Here is an 18,925-nt window from a genome sequence, read left to right on the forward strand (position 1 = left end):
GTTGCCTGAGTCCCTTCTGAGAGTGGGCAGGAGCCCCGGGACCAGAGCACACCTCCGGGACCCCAAGCCCCCCAGGACCCTCCGCCTCCATCAGCTTCTTCAGCCCCGAAGGAGACACCGGCGGTGAGACGTGGCCCGGAGGGTCTGCTGGGGAGGAGAGCCGCCCGCGGCCCAGCCCTTCATCCCGTGCCAAAGGGCCCGAGGCCGCAGTGCCCGCACGGCGCGCTGACCTTTGTCCTGCCGTTTTCAGTTTATGAGGTGCTTTCCTCATCCTTTATCTCATTCCTTCCGCACCACAGCCCTCGGAGGGGACTGGGCGTCCCCGTGTCCCGGCTGGGGCGGGAGGCTGGTCCAAGGTCGGCGGAGCCTGGACTCCTGCCGGCGCTGGGGGGCGACAGGGGGCGGGGCCTCGCTCCCTCTTAGGGGGCGTGGTCCTCAGTGTCTCTGTCCCCACACTGCCGCCCCTCCCCCCGCCCCAGGACACTGCAGGGCCCGGCGGCCGTGCCTGTCCCCACATCCCCGCCGGCTGGACTCAGGGGCGTGGCCCACCTCTTACCTGCCCCCGTGGGGTCGGGGGGCTGCTGGGCAGGGGAGGGAGCCCCTCGGGGCGTGCCTGCGGGGGAGGGGCGGCTTCGCCCCTTCAGCTCCCCTCCCGCACGCGGGCGAGCCGAGCTTTCCCTGTCTTCGATTCCTTTCTCTCTGTTTACACCCTTTCACCCTCAGGAGCTGTGGGGCCTCCGGGCAAGGCCGGGCTTACTCATCTCAGTGCCTCCGCAGCGCCTGGCACAGAGAAGGCACTCGATCAATATTTGCTTGGCTGCCCTGTGCCTCTCCCTGCCTCTCCCCGCCCGGCCGCCCCCTCCCCCTCCCCCTGGGCACACACGCACTCAGGCCCCCCAGCCTCACACTCGCACACAGCCACACACACGGCCTCAGCGCGCCCCCTGCAGTGGACGAAACCCCCAGCCCCTGAGTTATCAGCTCACCTCCTCCCCCCTCTCTGAAGCGGTTCTGCTCCCCTTCTCCCCGCCAGGTGGGCTCAGGCGTGCCCCCAAGTCGGGCCCAGTGCAAAATGAAAACTCAGCCCACTTGCTAAAAATTATCAACCACTCCCAAGTGGCAACAGCAGAGCTGGGCATTCACCCACGCATGGCCCCTGCCGTGGGGCCCTGAGGGACCCCTGAGGGCAGCACCCCTGCCGGTCAGAGCCGCTGAGCCGCCCACGACACCTCCTGCTACAGGTGCATCTGCAGCAGCAGAAAACCAGGAATACGTGGCCAACTCTTTAAAATCAGACCAATTGGGCTTCCCTGGTGGTGCAGTGTTTGGGAATCCACCTGCCAATGCAGGGGACACGGGTTCAGTCCCTGGTCCGGGAAGATCCCACATGCCACGGAGCAACTAAGCCCGTGCGCCACAACTCCTGAGCCTGCGCTCTAGAGCCCGCGAGCCTCAACTACTGAGCCCGTGTACCACAACTACTGAAGCCCGTGTGCCACAACTACTAAACCTGCGCTCTAGAGCCCACGAGCCACAACTACTGAGCCCGCGTGCCACAACTACTGAAGCCCATGTGCCACAACTACTGAAGCCCGCGCCTAGAGCCCGTGGTCTGCAACAAGAGAAGCCACCGCAATGAGAAGCCCATGCACCCCAAAGGAGAGTGGCCCCTGCTCGCTGCAACTAGAGAAAGCCTGCGCAGCAACGAAGACGCAACGCAGCCAAAAATAAATAAATAAAAATAAATAAATAAATTTAAAAATCAGAACAATTTTCACACAATGACGGGATGGTGGATTCTCTTGCACCAGACGATCTGGCTGTGCTGAGCCAGCTCCCCACTGGACCACAGTCCGCGGAGGCAGAACCGTGGGTCCCCGCAGCCACCATCATCACTGCCACGCAGGGCCCTGTGGCCCGGAAGCAGGAAGTCCTCAGCCTGGGTGGACGTCTCTGTGTCTGCCCCCCACCTGCTGCCCCCGGACTAGGAGCTCATCCTGCAGCCCCTCGACCTGCAAAATGATGGCTCATTGAGGCTGTCAGTCAGTAAACAGGTGATGGGGGGGGTCATACCTGGGTGTGGATTCCTGCCAGCCGCTTCCACCATGAGGGCCTGGGGACCAGAGCCCCCTGAGGCGTACTTGGAAGTATCGAATTTTCTCACCTCAAGACCTCTTTTAGCCCAGTTGGTGCACAACATATCAAGGACACCCTGGAATATGGGTGCCCTCTGCGCTGGGCATAGCTGATTAACCCAGGGTGCCCAAGAGCCGCCCTTGCCCCGCAGCCTTGTACCGGCCCGGCCCCTCTCCCTGTGGGGGAATGCATCTGTGCAGCACCTCTTCACAGACTCTTCCCGAAACTGACCTCTTTTCAGGAAAAACAGGGTCCCTAGGTGAGTCGGTGAGTCCTGCATCGTAACCAAATTCCAGTGACTGTGGAACAGGGCACTAGACCCAGGTGAACAAGCCCCATTTCATAGATGGGGAAACTGCGGCTCAGAGGAGGCAGGCGACTTGCTCAAAGGCACACAGCGTGCGGTGAGAACGTGAGCTCAGTATCGACAGCTGCCCCCTAAGCAGCACCTACTGGGTGAGGGGTCACTCATCCCTCCTCTCACTGAGCATCTGCCTTGCCACTGGCCTGCGTGCAGGGGGCCCAGGAGGGAAAGGCCACCCAGGACTGCAGAGCCCACGAGATCTCAAAGAACAAACCCCCATCAGCCTCCCAGCAGGCCTACGAGGCAGGATGGACCCTCCTCTCCCGGGGGGGGGGGAAACCGAGGCTGTGCAGGGTGAAGAAACAGCCCATAAGGGCCTGAGACCAGGATCTGGAGCCTGGCTTCTTGCGCCTCTTTCCTCAGCCCCACCACGGACTCCGGACTCTGCCTGAAACCCCACCACCAGATGCACAGTTTGAGAAGCTCCTGGGGTGTGGGCTCCATCAGAGTAGGTTTCAGGATGCTTCCCAGTGCCCCTGTGGGAGGATGGAGAGCGAGGTGCCAGTTTTTCAGACCCTCCCAGTAGCCTCCTCATTCTTGTCCTGACTCCCCCACCCCTCCCCTCCCCCTCCCCCTTCTCCTCCCCCCTCCCCCTTCCCCTCCCCATCTACTCCCCCTCCCCTTCCTTCTCCTCCCCTCCCTCCTCTCCCTCCTCCCCTCGCCTCCTCCTCCCTTCTCCTCCCCCTCTCTTCCCCCTCCCCCATCTACTCCCCCTCCCTCTCCTCCTTCTTCTCCCTCCTCCTCCCCCTCTCTTCCCCCTCCCCCATCTACTCCCCCTCCCTCTCCTCCTTCTTCTCCCTCCTCCTCCCTCCTCCCTCCTGCTACGTGCAGGGCTGGGCTGGGGCAGCACCAGCAGCAATTAGCCCAGCTCAGCCACCCGTTACTGGAACCTTCGTGTCAACTCTGGAGCTGGTCCAGGAAACCACACCCAGTGTCCCGAATGACTCAGCTTCACCTGCCCACCTCCACACCTGCCAGCTTCATTGACCCAGGCCACAGCAGGAGGGGAAAGTCCCAACATCCCTTGGTCTATCCTTATCTACCCCATGGGTTTGCAAGGCATGCTGGGATTTATAGTCCTTATATTGCAGGCTTGGTGCCCTGGCTGATTTCTAGCCGTGAGGAAAAGTCAGTGCAAATGCTGGGGTTTGGAGGATGCAGACAGAGCATGTACACTCTTCCGTAGCATCGTCTGACATGCAAGCAGCTTAAGATTAGGAGAGACACCACCTCTCATATATCAAATTGGCAAAGAGTAAAAAGAATACCCCTGGTGTCTAGGCTGGTGAGGATGTGAAGAAACTCAAGCCTGCATAAACCGTTGGTCTAGGTGGGAATTAGGAGACACTTTCCGAAGAACAATTTGACAAGCTGTCTAAAAACCTTGAAAAGCATGCATGACTCTTCCCTAGCAATTTCACATCTGAGCACTTTTCCAAAGAAAATAATTGGGTAGGTGCACAAAGATACGTGTACCAGAGCTCCCTCTGTGGCGGTGGTGTAATCGGAGACAAATGGTAGCAACCACAGTGTCAGCCAAAGGGGGCTGGCGAAACTCACTGCAGTAGAGATATTTACTCACCTCCCAGGCAGCCCATAAAGTGAGGTTGGGCACCTCTATTTACCGACATGTGCAGCTGTCCATGATGTACCATTAAGTGGGAAGAAAGTGGATTTGCATTCACTGTGTGTCAAATGATACACTTTTGTAAAAATGTTAGTGGTTATCTCTGGGCAGAATCATGGAGAACAACTATATTTTCTTTAAAAAACAGATTCTGTGTATATTACTATAAAAGAACTAAACTATTTCCCATTTTGAAAAAACACACACACACACAAAATACCAACTTTAGGTATCAATGGGTGAGAAGAAGTTTCCAAAGGCTGTTATTTACACCTACTGCCTCCACATCTTTCTTCCTTTCAGTCACTGAGGTAAGAATCAGTCCTTTCAATTTGATGAGACGCCTTTGGCTCTGAGAGGTTAGGACTTTGTCCAGAGATTCACAACAAATTCCGGTGTTTTTGTTTCTTCTTTCTTTCCTCTGCGATGATCCCATGGAAGCCATGAGTCTTCTGATGATCCCGTGGAAGCCATTCTCCTCTCAGTGTCCTTTTGTACCTCTAGCATCCCTGTGTGGCTTCTACAGCTTTCGTGTCTGCTGAAATTCTACATCTGTTCCTGCGTGCTGTCCACATTTTCCTCTAGAACCTTTAACATCTGAGTTATACATGAATCTGGTTCTATTGGTAACTTTGTTTTTTGACGAGATTTTTTTCCTTTGTTTTTTTTTTTTTTTTTTGCATGTCTCATAATTTTTTATTAAGTGCTGGACATCTGTGTAGAACAGTAGAGGTTGAGATAAACAGCACATGTGGCTGGGAATGGGTGTGCCTCTTCTGCTAGGCCGGGGGTGTGTGTGTGTGTGTGTGTGTGTGTGTGTGCGCGCGTGTGTGTCCAGGAACGTTGAGTTGAGCTGGGCAGGAGTTCAGGTCAGTCTGAGCTTCGTGATGGTGATGGTTGGCTGCCCTTCCCTTGGTGCTGGGCTTTCTCTGTGTCCCTGCTGCACCCTGGGCCTTCAGCACCTGTGTCCCTCTGCACCTGTGTCATGGAAGGCGCTCTGTCCACGCTGTCTTCTGCGTAGATGGCTGTTGCTTGGTGCCTGCTGTCCCGGTGGCACGGTGCTGGGGGTCAGGAGGTCCCCTTGTCCTGGTCCAGGCTCCTCCTGGGCAGGCCCCATGTGCCTGGGCCTCCAGGGTAGGAACTTTGCAATGACCCTCCCGTCTATGGCAGGTCTTGTGTGGAGAAGACCTTGCAGGCCTGTCACGCAGGCTTCCTTACCTGGACACTGTTGGCATTTGGGGCTGTCTGACTCTTTGTTGTGGGGCTGTCCTGGGCCTTGTAGAAGTTCAGCAGCATCTCTGGCCTCCACCCACCAAAAGCCCTTAGTGCACTCCGTCCTCCCAGTTCTGGGGACCAGAAATGTCCCTAGACTTTGCCAAATGTCCCTGGGGGCAAATTGCCCAGACCCTGCAGACCCCCAGCTGTTTTCTGCCCCTCGTCCCCAGCACCTGAAGGTTCTAGGTCCCATTCTGTGCCCATCCCTCTCTCCTCCTCCTCCTCCTTTTCCTGCTTCTTCTAGGGGCGGGTCTGGTTGGGGCTCCTGCCTTCCCCCCCCTCAGGGGGGCTCTCTCTACTCTCCCACCCGCCCTGTCTTTCTCCTGATCCCTGCGGAGGCCTGTGGAGGAGAGCCCCTGAGCGACACCAAGCAGTGTTCTGTCACTTGCCCTCCCTCCGCCCTTAGCAATGTGTTAAATACGTTAGCAAAATTCTCATCCTCTGGGCTGTCTCCCCCTCGCTCTGCCTCAGGTGAGTCGCTCTCATCCCATCTCTCCTTGGAGGGGCCCGTCTTTCCTTGGGCTCTAGGTTATCTAGTTGCCCTGTGACCTCAGCTTTCTTTCTTTTTTAAAAAAATTATTTATTTATTTATTTAGGGCTGTGTTGGGTCTTGTTGCTTTGCGTGGGCTTTCTCTAGTTGTGGCAAGCGGGGGCTACTCTTTGTTGCGGTGCGCGGGCTTCTCATTGCAGTGGCTTCTCCTGTTGCAGAGCACGGGCTCTAGGTGCGCAGGCGTCAGTAGTTGTGGCTCGTGGGTTCTAGAGCGCAGGCTCAGTAGTTGTGGTGCACGGGCTTAGTTGCTCCGTGGCATGTGAGATCTTCTCAGACCAGGGCTCGAACCCATGTCCTCTGCATTGGCAGGCAGATTCTTAACCACTGCGCCACCAGGGAAGTCAGAACTCAGCTTTCTGATTCTGTAGTTTACCTGACTTTTTTTTGTAATTAGGGCCTGAGCGATGGTGCCTTTTCAGCTTTCTGCGTCCTGAGTGGAAACACACCCTCCATTCATTCTGTATCCATATCAAGGTCACCCTCTATTGTATAATGTGCATATTGGTTTTTGGCGGGGTGGTACAAGGATAATCATTGTGGACTTTTTGGAAAATAATAAAATACTGGAAACAAAAATGTAAGTCACTTTACTGAGCGGTTACTATATGCTGGATGTTGTTAGTATTTTACCTATGCAAACTCTAAATCTTCACAGTGCCTTTTGAGGTAGGTCTATATCACCCCCATTTTATTGATGAGAAAACCAAGGCACAGAGAACTAAAGCCAGTTACTCAAGGTTTCACAGCTGGTAAGTTTGAAATTGTACTCAGACTCGAGCAGTGTGATTCCAGATCTTATGCTCTTAAGCATGATGTCTAAATGTCTGCTCACGAAGAAGTGGTTAAATAAACTACAATGAATTCAAAATAATGAGGTAGCTACATGTAAATGTGTGTGGACCAGTCTCCAAAAGAGATTAAGTGGAGAAAGCAGCTACATAACAATGTATTTAATTAGTTATCCTGTGTGTCTCTGGGAGGCCACAAAATAAACCCGTGTTATTTCTGGAATAGGAGAGGGAGTCAAGGTGGGTGAGGAGACTTTTTACAGTATAACTTGCTGTACTATTTGAACATTTTACCATATATAAGTATTACTTTCAAAATGCTTTTTGCATTGTTTTAAAGCACAATATCTCATTAACTTCACAGTAATCATATGAAGTAGGAATTACGATCTCCAATTCACAACTGAGTAAACTGAGGTTTAATCAAGTTTAGTGATTTGTCTGTGATTGCACAAACCATGGAACCAGGATTTGTGGGGGGTTTTTGTGTGCTTTTTTTTGTATTGTTTTTTGGCCCCTTGGCTTGTGGGATCTTAGTTCCCCAACCAGGGATGGAAACTGGGCCCTAGGCAGTGAAAGCGCCAAGTCCTAACCACTGGACAACCAGGGAATTCCCAGAACCAGGATTTAAATCCAGCATCTCTGACCCAAGTTCAGTATCCCAGATGCTATGTACCCTTCGTGCACTTGTCTCCACTCACCCATCCATCATTCATAAAATACTTATTAAACATCTACCATGTGATTATCTGAGAGTTGCTGGCCTCAAAGGTGTTCGATATTCTCCAAAGAGAATAGAAACATAAACATTTCCCCCCATCCAGGGTTGACAAAGAGGAAACACATGGTAATACCCAATATGGGTCTTGGTAGGGGGGATTGGCGCTGCCTTACGTTGCTCTTAGAAGTATAACAACCATCCTGGAGAACAACTGGGCCAAAGCATTAAAAATGTGCAAGCATCCAACCTGACAATTCAACTTCAAGGACTATATATTTTTTTTCAACTTTAATTTTCTTTATTGAAGTAGAGTTGATTTACAATGTTGTGTTAATTTCTGCTGTACAGCAAAGTGATTCAGTTATACATATATATACAACCTTTTTAAAATATTCTTTTCCATTATGGTTTATCATAGGATATTGAATATAGTTCTCTGTGCTACATAGTAGGACCTTGTTGTTTATCCATCCTATATATAATAGTTTGTATCTGATGACCCCAACCTCCCGCTCCATCCCTCTCCCTTAGCAACCACAAGTCTATTCTCTATGTCAGGATTATATTTTAAGCAAATAATTAGATAAGAGTACAAAAACATATCTACAAGGAGATTCATGGCATCTTGATAACAGCCAGAACATCCAAAGAGAGGGGATTTATTAAATGAATTGCCATATGCATATAGTAAGACACTAAGCAATCATTAAAAAATGATATGTAAATATCTAATGACATGGAATGTTCATGAGACACTGTTAAGCTGCTTATAAAACAGCATGTACAATATGTCTCAGTTTTAGTTTTTAAATGTAGAGGTAAATGAATGCTTAGAAAACAGTTTGCAAAGGTATACATCAGCTTGATGACAAAAGCCATCTTTGGATGGTGGGCTTATGCATGATTTTTACTTTGTTTTTATGCCTTTCTATATTGCCTGAATTTTCTTTTACAGAAAGTCTGTACTGCTCTTAAAATAAAAAAGAGGACAAATGTTCTCTCCATTTTGAAAAATAAACATTAGTAATTCCAAAAAATGTGAGACAAACAATACATCCAATACTTGGGACAAGTTAACTGAAGTATGACTCATCTATTTGTAATCTAGAATACTACGCCATATTAAAAATAGTGATTCATTTAAGAATCTCTGTGCCAGGTATTGATGATACAAAGGAAGCCAAGACAAGGACTCTCCCCTCGTGAGCTCACGAGTGAGCAGGTGTTTAGACACACTGGATGACTTGTGTGATGAAAGTACTTACAAAGTGACACTGAAGCCACAGAGCAGAGCACAGCTCCTGGAACCAGGAGTGGGTGGGCTCGGGGAAGGTGAGTGGGAACTAGCTGGGCACAGAGATGGGGGCATCCAGGTAGAAAGAACATCATGTGCAAAGGTGAAGGTGCATGAATTGGTCCCGTTTATACAGAGACAGGTGAGAAATTGGGTAGGACTGGAGCCCAGGCTTCCAGGCGGGAGTGGCAAGAAATGAGGCTGTGAGGTGTGTAGATCCTGAGGGTAATGGTTAAGGCGCTTGCAACAGGGTGACAGGGTCGTAATTGCTTTCTGGAAACATCCTGCTGATGGCGGAGTAGCGGGAGATGGATGGGGTAAGACTGAAGACAAGGGAAGCATCCAGAAAGCTGCGGTGGTTCCCAGCGAGAGGGGTGAGGACCCGGGCAAAGCGATGGCAGTGGAGCTTGGGGCTGCGGGCACAGGGCTGGGCAGCCACGGGAGTCCACCTCGCGGAACTCAGCGCCGGGACCCGGGGCCAGAGTCTGGACCGCCCAAAGGTTCTGACTGAAGGCGCAGGGAGGCGGGTACCGTGCTTCAGGAGAAAGGGCTGCCGGTCTGACTGCTCGCCTTGTTGGATTTGAGGGCTTGGGATGTTCAGGAGGGAGATACGGGCCCAGAATAGAGGTTTCAGGGTCATCAGGCACACACACATGATAGTTAAAGCTAAGGTTTGGATATCGCTCAGGGAAAACGTGTAGAAAATAGAGGGGAGGGGGTCCAAGGACAGATGGAGGAGGAGACAGTAGGATCCAAGAGGTAGGAAGAAAGCAGGACCAGGAGAGGAGGGTGTCCCCGGGGCGGGAGGGGTGCACACTTCAAACGTGAGGGGAGCTTAGGTAACGTTTCATCCGCAAAGTGCTTATGGTTTGAAAATGGGGTGAGCAGCGGTTTCACTGGGCACAGAGGCTCCTATAAAATACAGGACTGCCCCACAGCAAAGACCTACCAGCCTAAAATGCCAGTGAACTGAAATTGAGCCACTGGTTTAAATTCCTGTGGCCTCAGGGCTGCCTTTCCCTAGTTGACGTTGCCGTCCCTGGGCCTCTTAGAGGATCGTTTCGCCCCTCCCCTCATCCCGTCCCCTCCCCTCCGCGCTCAGCCAAGGACCCTGCTCCCTGTTTCCCTGAGAAAATGGAAGAATCAGAAGAGACCTCGCAGAACCTCGGACGACAGCATCCTTCACTCACCGACATCCACCCCGTACCCGCCGCCTTCACCCCTCCTTGCCCAGATGAGCATCCCTCCCCCCCACCCCCACCCCCCACCTGTGCATGACTCCCCTCCCCCGCCACGTGCCTGTTCAAGGACAGCGGTCCTGCAGTTCCCTCTCCCGCCCTTGAAATTTCCCCTTTTACTTGCTTAGTCCCACGGGCATATAGATTTCCTCTTTTAATTTCTTCCATCTTAAAAGAACCCACAGGGGGTCTCTCGCCCCCATCCCCTTCCAGGACCGCCCATTTTCCCCCTCCCCTAGGGTACCTGTGGTCTCCTAGACCCACCAGGCGCTGGCCCCCTCTGGTGACAACGCTGCTGCAGTGCCAGTGGCCACTCCGGCACGCTGAGCGGTGGCTGGTCTCAGGCCTCGCTCCGTCTCTGATCTGGTGGGAGACGTGACAGCCCTGCCTTCGTGACAGCCCTCCTCCTTGAGCTGCTCCTTGCTGGCCCCCGGGCCACCCCTCGGGGCCACCCCTCCTCGACTCCTTCCCCTGGTCACAGGGCTGAGCACCCAGAGCTGGGGAGCGGCCTCTTTCTGTCCTCACACCCTCTCATCGTGATGTCACTCGGCTCAGCAATAAATGCCACTGAAGCGTTGATGACCCCCAACACCCAGCCCCGCGGGTCCACCTGCCCCACGACTCCAAATGCTCCAACCCGACTCCTCGCCTCCCTCAGATACCCCTCCTGTAATAAATGCAAACGTCTTCCTTCTGGAAGGTTGAGCAAGCCAAAGAGGCAGGCTTGACTGCCCCCCTTTCTCTCACCTTCTGTTCTATCCGGAAGAAAGGCCTGTGGGGCTTCCCTGGTGGCGCAGTGGTTGAGAACCTGCCTGCCAATGCAGGGGACACGGGTTCGAGCCCTGGTCCGGGAAGATCCCACATGCCGCGGAGCAACTGGGCCCGTGAGCCACAACTACTGAGCCTGCGCGTCTGGAGCCTGTGCTCCGCAACAAGAGAGGCCGTGACAGTGAGAGGCCCGCGCACTGCGATGAAGAGTGGCCCCCGCTCGCCGCAACTAGAGGAAGCCCTCGCACAGAAACGAAGACCCAACACAGCCAAAAATAATAATAATAATAAGTAAATAAATAAATAAAATTAAAAAAAAAAAAAAAAAAAGAAAGGCCTGTGGGCCTTAGGACCAAAATACACCCCGAATCCAACCACTTCACCCACCTCCGCCCTCCGGACCTGCTCTCTTATCCCGGGTAATTGCTCCTCTGCCCTTTGATCCCGGCAGCCCCAAAGCCCTCTGCAGGTCCTTCTCCTCGGAGGGAAAGCTGGGGTCCCCCACCTCTGGGATCACCCCTCTGGCTGCTCTGCTCTGCCCCCCGACACCTCCTCGCTGCCTCGGGCGGTGAGCAGACGCTTCTTTCCCCCGGATCCCTCCCTGCACCCAGGCAGTCACCCCGCACCTGCTCCGAGTCTCCGTTTAAACGTCACGTCCTCTGCGATGGCCTCCCAACTCCTGAATGAAAATCGCAGCCCATTCTCCACCCAGCCCTGCCAGCACTCCTCGTCCTCTCTTCCAGTTTGATTTTTCTCCTTTGTCCTGACCCCATCAGACACGCCGTATGAGCAGTTAGGTATTTTGTTGTTAACTGTCTGTCTCCCCACGAACGAACGCGTAAGCTCCGTGAGGGAGCGGCACTTTGCCCATTTTGCGCCCAATGCCCGTCGCACAGCAGACGTGCAATCCATAACTTATCGAACAAATGAATGTCCCACCTCATACTTCTTAAAGAGATTAATGGCCATTAGTTATCGCCTCTGACCCCCCGACTGGTGACCTCTGGCGTGGCTGAAGACCTTTAGCTCTAACCGGTGGGTGAAAGGCTGGCCTCTCTGCTCCTGATGGGTTCTCGTCTTTGTGCTCTTGGGCTGGATGAGATGCGTGTGTGAAGCAGCGCATTACAGGCCTTCCTGCCCGAGAACCGACAGGGCCTGGGGTTTGCGAGGAACGGGTGCAAAAGGGCAGAGGGAGGGAAGGTATGGGATGCTGGGGGTTGGACGGGGCGGGGGAGACACAGGGAGGGATGGTGGGCACCAGGCGCGATGGCATCTTGGTCCTGTGCTGGAGCCAGCCCGCCTGGGTGGGGGTCCCGGGCTGGGTACTCCTGGCTCCCTGCCCCCCTTTTCCCGTCTCTCAGGTGTGGCTCACACCCCTGCCCACCGTCTGGGCTTGTTCTGCAGATTAAATAGGGTCCTCCACGGAGAGCAGCTGGCGCGTGGTAGGGGCTTAGAGCCAGAGAGAAGGGACCAAGGAACTGATGGTCTGTCCTCACTTGGGGAAGGGGGCTGGGGCCACCTCACAGGGCCAGGGGTGTGCACGGCAGAGCCAGGACTGAGGTTGGCAGACTCCCAGTTTAAGGCTTTCTGCACGGCATTTCCTGTGTTCTCTCCATCAGCGGTCACTTCTCCCGCCACGCAGCCCGTCCCCGCCAGTGCCCCTCCGAACAGGCTGAGGGCCCTTCCAGGCCTCCGCCCTTCCTGCTGTACCAGAGCCCCAGGGCTGGCCGGGGCTTTCCACCAGCCGGCGAGGGAGGGGACTTCAGCCAGGAATGTGCCCTTCGCTTGAGCCCACTGGCCTGGCAGGCAGCAGACCCTGCAGGGTGGATGACGTCAGCCCTGCGGTGCAGGCCCGGCTGGTTTACCCGCAGGGCCTCGCCCTCCCAGGGAGCTGATGACCTTGCCCGGAGAGCAGAGCAGCGAGATCGCTCACCAGCCCAAGCCAGGGCCCGTGGCCAGGGCACACGGCTGGGAGGCCACACAGTGGGGGACAGAGGGGACCCCCGGGCCAGGGCCGGGGTTTGGGGTGACCCCTGCTTCATTCTCTGCAGCTCTGCTCATGAGTATTGTACAAATCTGTGTGTGTATGACTGTACACCTGCTGAGGCAGCTTCCTGATGGCAAAGCACGTTCTACGTTTCGCACGAACTTAGGTGGATGTTTATTTATCTAACCTTGTTCAAAAAGTATATGTTTGCACCTGAACCAAGATGGAGGATAAATATTTTAAAAATACTTTTTACCACTGAAGATCACAGCCCTCTCTCTGTCCCCTTTAGGTTTTACATGACACAGAAAGGACTTCGCACCCGAGAGCAGACCCAGGAATTGAAGTAAAATATTGAAATGGTGTTAGCAACTTGAAGCAGAAAGTTCTCAGCCGGGGGAAGAAATAGAATTCTTCTCATTAAGAGATGGTGTTCCCCCACCCCGGGCAATGTTGCACAGAAAAGAATTCGGCTGGAGCTCTTTTTTTTTTTTTTCCATGGTGAGTTCATTCACATTAGAATTGTATCCTTTTTCAAAAGAAGATTCCTTGTGATTGTTCTGAGTTTTAAAAAGGAACCACTTTTTAAGACACTTGTGGCTCTTGTGTAAATATTCTGTCTTCAGAAATAGATGTACTGACCATATAAATTGGTAAAGGGTCCTCTAGCAATGCAAATGCAAATTATATGTTAGAAAGCTAATATTTTTCTCTAGAAATATCACAAGATTCTGGACTTAAAAAACATATATACAGGGCTTCCCTGGTGGCGCAGTGGTTAAGAATCCACCTGCCAATGCAGGGGACATGGGTTCAAGCCCTGGTCTGGGAAGTTCCCACATGCCACGGAGCAACTAAGCCCGTGTGCCACAACTACTGAGCCTGCGCTCTAGAGAGCCTGCGAGCCACAACTACTAAAGCCCGCGCACCTAGAGCATGTGCTCTGCAACAAGAGAAGCCACTGCAAGGAGAAGCCCGCGCACTGCAACGAAGAGTAGCCCCCGCTCGCCGCAACTAGAGAAAGCCCGCGTGCAGCAACAAAGACCCAACACAGCCAAAAATAAATAAAATAAATAAATTTATTAAAAACATATATACATATAAATTTAACAAACTATATGCATATACACATGCATTATATATACATTACATATATACAGTCATTATACATATTGCATATATACTTACGCTATATATCTTTACATAGAATATATATGAAATCTCACATGTCGACGTTTCTGGTCCGTTGGGTTGTGGTGCCAGGAGCTGGCCTACTCCGGCCTTGGGTCTGGACTCTGCCTGCACCTCCCACCGCCGGGGGGGGGGGGGTGCTCCCTCTCCTTCTGGAAATGCCTGCAATGTTCCAACCCCAGAAGCTCAGCCCCCAGGGATGTCCCAGCCTCAGTCTTCTGTCTGCTCGAATCCTGCCCTGGGTTTATCTCCTTCACTGACTCAGATCCTGGCGATATGGGGCATCAGCCACTGGTTTCTGCTTGCTTCTTAGCTGCGTCCGAGTCCAAGCCCTTTGGAGCCCAGGCTTGGGTGCCACCCCTTGAGACAGGGGGGAGAAAGTGGGCCCTTGGTGGGGGGTAGCACATAGATGAGCCCTCAGGCAGCTGCCCACCAGGCCTTCACAGAGTGGACGGCCAGCCCCACACCAGACGCTGGGAGCACAAGGTCTCCCTGGGCAGCCAGGTACCTTCTGGTTGATTCCCTGCGTGGCCCCCTCCTCCTCCTTCCCTGCATCCTCTTCCTCCTGTTCCAGCATGTTTCCTGCGTTTTCCGGCAAAGCAGGTCCAGTTCTGGGCTTGTCCTTAGCAGGCGGGGTGAGCTAGTCCTCTGCTGTCTCCATCTGACAATTTCCTACCTTTAGTCACCCCCGAGCCATTGCCACATCAGCAAACCTCCTCAACTGTGATTTCTTCTAACGTTTTCCCCTGTAAAGAGGCTCCCCTTGAGATAAATGTAATACTCCAGACACAAAATGACAAATACTGAATGATTCCACTCATGTGAGGTCCCTAGAGGAGTCAAGCTCATAGAGACAGAAAGTAGAAGGGTGGGGACCAGGGGAGGGGAGGGGGAAAGGAGTCAGTGTTTGATGGGGACAGGGTTTCAGTCTGGGAAGATGAAAATGTTCTGGAGAAGTTGGTGGTGATGGTTGTACGACAGTGTGAATGGACTTGATGCCACTGAACCGTACTCTTAAAAATGGTTGATTTCATTTTATGTATTGATATATTCTAACCACAATTGAAAAAAAAAACCCAGCTGATAAACATAATATTTTTATGTGACACCTGGAAGAATTTAATTAGATGTGGATTGAGACCTTACAAAAAGACTCCCTTTTTGCTTAAATTTAATTCAAAAGGAAACCTTACATCTCTGTGGCATCAAAGGTTTGCTGTGCTACGTACCATTTTCCTAGGGGATAATGTTTAGAAACGCTTAGAAATGTTTGTCCGTGTACCACCTCGGTCCCTCTTGTGAACAGCTGTGAGTCACCCCGGCAGCATGCTTGCGCACACCTCAGGGTAGCCTGCCCTTCAAGAGGCAGCCTGGGGTACAAGGGGGCAGACGCTGGAAACCTCGCCTCCCATCCTGATGCTGCCGTGTATGAGCTGTGTAACCTCGAGTGAGTGGCTGAACCTCTCTGAGCCTTAGTTTCCTTCGCTGTAAAGTGGAGATGCTAAGGGTTCCTACCTCATGGGACTAGTGAGAGGATTAATTGATGTCGGGCATGTAAGGCATACAGCACAGCACACAGCAGCTCCACCTAAGCCTCTTCTGCTGTTATTATTATTATTATTTTAATTAATTAATTAATTTATTTTTGGCTGCGTTGTGTCTTCTTTGCTGCACGTAGGCTTTCTCTAGTTGCAGCGAGTGGGGGCTACTCTTCTTTGTGGTGCGCGGGCTTCTCATGGCAGTGGCTTCTCTTGTTGCAGAGCACGGGCTCTAGGCGTGCAGGCTTCAGTAGTTGTGGCGCACGGGCTACAGTAGTTGTGGTGCACGGGCTTAGTTGCTCCGTGGCATGTGGGATCTTCCCAGACCAGGGCTCGAACCTGTGTCCCCTGCATTGGCAGGAGGATTCTTAACCACTGCACCAACCAGGGAAGTCCCCTGCTGTTATTATTATTATTTTTTAAAATCTTTATTGGAGTATAACTGCTTTACAATGGTGTGTTAGTTGCTGCTGTATAACAAAGTGAGTCAGCTATACATATACATATATCCCCATAGCCCCTCCCTCTTGCATCTCCCTCCCACCCTACCTATCCCACTCCTCTAGGTGGTCACAAAGCACCGAGCTGATCTCCCTGTGCTATGCGGCTGCTTCCCACTAGCTAGCTATTTTACATTTGGTAGTGTATATATATCCATGCCACTCTCTCACTTTGTCCCAGCTTACCCTTCCCCCTCCCCATGTCCTCAAGTCCATTCTTTACGTCTGCATCTGCTCTACGTCTGCGTCTTTATTCCTGTCCTCCCTGCTGTTATTATTGAGCAGAGGGTGAAACAGTATTTGGTCACCTCCTCCAGGGAGCCTTCCCTGACTGCCTCCTCCACTGCCCAGACTGGGTTAAGTTCTCCTCTGTGCTCCCCAAATTCCTCGGGAATGCCCCATTGTGACATTGTGTCTGGCGGCAGTGAAGGGTAAAGGCTGCTGCGTGCAGTTGCTCACAGGGATCTACCTGGGTTGGCCCTGGGGTGGCCAGCAGCCTCGGGGTGAGCAGAGGCAGCCCTGTTGCATCACACCATGGCGGGTGTGCTGTGAGCAGCAGCAGGTGGCTCGGGGGTCTCCCAGGGTCCGCACACCAGGCCCCCACCCCAGCCAAGGGCAGCGGGGACCCAAGGGATTATTCCAACCAGCTGGCCCAGGGACAGCAGTCACCCAGCACGTGGTGACCGCCCCCTGCCATCCCTTCAGTGTCTGGAAGGAAGCTCAGGACTCCCTCCTACGCAAGTGAGCACACGACCCCACCTCCCGCTGGGCAGACCTGCTGCGGGAGGATGGCAACAGCCGGCCTGACCCTTGGGTTGGGTTCACTGTTTACAGAGCGTCTGCACATCCGTCACCTGCTCCGGTGGTCACAGGATGACCCCGAGGTGGTCCTGGCAGTATCGTTATCCCCTCGGGGCGGAAGAATAAGAAACTAGCTCAGGGAAGTGAGCAGACACAGAAGGACAAACGCTCTAAATTCCTTTCACGTGAGGTCCAATTAACAGAGACAGAAGGTAGAACGGGGACGCAGGGGCTGGGCGGGGGGTGGGAGTTGGTGTTTAATGGGGGCAGAGCTTCAGCTCTGGAGGAGGAACCGTCCTGGAGATGACTGTGGCACTTCATGCCACTGGACGGTGCACTAAAAATGGTGAAAATGGTGAATTTTATACTATGTATATTGTACCACAATTTGAAAAAATGTAAAACTAATAACGTAATAATTATGTATTAATATAGAATATACTATAGATAAGAATATGTCATCACATGTAAGTATACACACATATCCCTAACCAGCAGCCTGAGCGGCCCAGGGAACTCCCACGCCAGCTCTTGACTCTCCTCTGCTGAGACCCCCCAAGGCTCCTCTCGCCAGAGAACGCGCGGAGCCCCATGAGGCCCTGGGTGCGGACTCGGACTCGCTCGCTGGTCTCCTAGCTGTCTCCTGGCTCGAGGCCTTGCGTGTCCTGTTCGCTCTGCCCCCAGACTCCCCTCGAGATGCTCCCAGGCGGCTCCCTCCCTGCCTTGTCTTTACTAGATGACCTCTCTGCAGAGGCCGCCCTGGCACCGCTCCACGCCCCCCGCGCCCACCCCCCCGCCCCACCGTGTGAGATGCACAGCGTGTGGACGCATTCCTCTGGTCTAGGGTCTGTCCTGGGACCCCGGCTGGGATGGAGGAGGGGGGCAGGCAGGACCTAGAAGGGTCCCTGCATCTTCGCCGACTGCAGCAATGTTTGATTTTCTGTGGCCCAAGCACTCACAAGCATGTTACCTGCAGTAGCCCCGCCAGGCGGTAAAGGTGGTACCACTTTCTCCTCCTACCTGGGTCCTGGCTGACGTTGCTGAGGCCCTTTTCAGACGCCCTCGATCTCCCGCCCTCTACCCCCTCCCAGCTCCTGGAAGTGGGGAAAGGAAACCTACAGCCCCTCCTCTCCCCTGAGCAGCCCCACGGCCAGCTCTGGCCAGTGACTCAGCAGCTGCCTCTCCAGCTGTGTCCTGGCCACAGGCTGAGCTGGATGGCCTTGCCTGAGGCCGGGACCCTGGTCGTGAGGGGGACAGGTGGGCTGGGGGCAGCCCCAGGGGAGGGGAAGGGGGATCCATGGGGGCCACGGGGACAGCCCGAGGCTCGGTATGGTACCCCTCAGTGGGGGTAGGGTCCCCAGGTTCCCGGGTGCCAGCCCCCCGGAATGCGATGTGGGCAGCCCTAGGGCCAAGTGAGGGACAAAGACCCAGGTCGCCTTTGTCCTCCACCTGCCCCTTGTCCCCTGTTTACGTCCTTCCTTCCCGTAAGTGGCTGGGCCCTGGCCTGCTGGCCCGGAGCCAGGCACACCTGTAGGACAGGTTGGGCAGAGACCTTGGGGGTGGGGCGAGGGCGGCAGGACTGGCGGCTATTCAGGCCCTTGGGGAGCATGTTCGGCTCCTTTTCAGGCCACCATGGTGCAGCTCCCGCCGCCCTGGGCCAGGGATTCTCAGCCGAGGCCAAGAGGACGAGGGGGTCTGCCTGGGCCAGGGAGTCATGTCCAAATCCCCAGAGACTCTTCATCCTCAGTGGGCGTTTCCTGGAGGAACCGAGGTCCGGGAGAGACAGAGTCGGGTGGGACGTAGAAACCACGTGAGAGCCACTGGCCCCCCATACGAGGCCCCACAGAGCCGGGTGCCCTGGGCGAGGCGAGCAACAGGTCACACCTGCAGAAGCAGCGAGGGGGGAGCGCGGGCGTGGGGAGGCCCGTCTGGTGGAGAACCAGGGGGAGACCGTCCTCCCAGGAAGGAGACTCGGGGTGTCCAGCCCGGGTCTATCTCTGGCTGCAGGTGGGGGAGGGTCAGGGCCTCGGGACCTGTGACTCAGTCGGGAGAGAAGTTTCCTCCTCCAAGGGACCGACTGCCCCGTTCACGGAAGATGCCCTTCCGCCCAGTCTCCTCTGTCTCCCTGGACCACGATGACCAGACAG

The sequence above is a fragment of the Balaenoptera musculus genome, chromosome 1 (assembly GCF_009873245.2).
Source record: "Balaenoptera musculus isolate JJ_BM4_2016_0621 chromosome 1, mBalMus1.pri.v3, whole genome shotgun sequence".
NCBI classification, from domain to species: Eukaryota; Metazoa; Chordata; class Mammalia; order Artiodactyla; family Balaenopteridae; genus Balaenoptera; species Balaenoptera musculus.